Source organism: Austrofundulus limnaeus, unplaced genomic scaffold, assembly GCF_001266775.1.
Source record: "Austrofundulus limnaeus strain Quisiro unplaced genomic scaffold, Austrofundulus_limnaeus-1.0 Scaffold189, whole genome shotgun sequence".
NCBI lineage: Eukaryota > Metazoa > Chordata > Actinopteri > Cyprinodontiformes > Rivulidae > Austrofundulus > Austrofundulus limnaeus.
In genome coordinates, this window is record NW_013952591.1 from 50,545 (window position 1) to 51,980 (window position 1,436).

A 1,436-nucleotide genomic window follows, 5' to 3' on the forward strand; every position below is an offset into this window, starting at 1 on the left:
TGACTCCTGTGATGTGAAAAAAGTGTTTCCATTGCAGTTTTGCTAAAAAAACACCAATTTCGATACGGCCGAAAAACCACCTCATCCTAGTGCAAAAACATTTTGTCGAAAAACGTAATTTTTTTCGAAACTGACGTGTTTCCATTGAGAAAATTTATTTTCGAAATTCTAATTTGCGCATTTTCATGGTCAATGGAAACGCAGCTAGTAACAGAAGCAAGGCTGCCATGCACCGGCGCCACCAGACCCTCTGACCACAGTCAGTAGGCAATGTGGGTGAAGTGTCTTGCCCAAGGACACAACGACTGAGACAGCTGGGAGAGGGATTGAACCGGCGGCCTTCTGGTTCCAGGACGACTCCCCCAACCACTGCACCACAGCCGCCAATTTACCCACAAGAACTGTTTCCAAACATGTACAACTAACAAAACAAACAAGAAAAACAAGTATTTTAAATCTGCATTGGCTTGTAATGTTAAAAAATAACTCAGCTGGTATAAAATTTACATATATTATCCTGGGGGGGTGTCACGTGATGCAGTGAAGATGAAAGGACTCCTGCTCTGGAGCTCTGAACAAAAACTCTGGTTCTGAATTATGTTTGACTCCTGTTTTGCTCTAAAACCTCCCATAACACGTGCATTATGGATCTAAGATCCCAAAATAAGACTCAAAGCTGGACTGTAGTGGTCAGAGGGTCCGGTGGCACCGGTGCATGATAGCCTCACCTCTGTCAGTGTGCCCCCGGGAAGCTGTGGCAACAGTGTAGCTTACCACCATCAGTGTGTGAATGATTGTAAGTGTAAATTAAATTTAAGACCAATTTCATAATAAACACAAATGACAAAAAAAATGTAGGAGCAATTCATGAATCAAAGTATTTTTGGTTGAAGTATTCAAATATTTTGCTAAGAGAACAATTGTTTTTATCCATATCTTTTTCGTTAAATATAGCAAAAACATTCTTAGCAGTCAGTTTAATGACCCAAAATTTGGAGTTATAGGAACCACAGCGGGGTCTTAACTGAAACCTTAAAGTGCCTTTGACATCAACATTTGTAAGTAAAGTTCATGCATTTTTGGAAATACAACTTAACATATTACAAAACAAATTTCACATTGCTAAGATGGACAGTTGTTGAGATAATTGCATGTGAAGTAACAGGAAGTGATGTCAAAGGGAAATACTGTATCTGCATATGAATATTTAAAAAATAGATGAAATGAATTACAATTATCTTATGTACAATGGGCCTCATGTAAGAACCGTTCGTACGCACAGATTTGTTCTTAAGTTGTGCGTACGAGTGATTTAGGAGAATTTGTGGCATTCACCAATGTTTTCGTATTCTAAGATTTTTTTCAGATACGAACAAAATTCACGAGTGGTCCAGACCTGTCGTATATTTTACATAGAAATGCGTACGGTGTGCAGC

At 38.9% G+C, this 1,436-nt stretch overlaps 1 protein-coding gene across 1 annotated transcript in view; it reads right to left on the reverse strand.

Annotated features, from left to right (window-relative positions):
* The window catches only part of LOC106524470 (histone acetyltransferase p300), a 72,179-nt gene that overhangs the window by 10,446 nt on the left and 60,297 nt on the right, over positions 1-1,436 (reverse strand). The gene's annotated exons all lie outside the window — the stretch shown is intronic.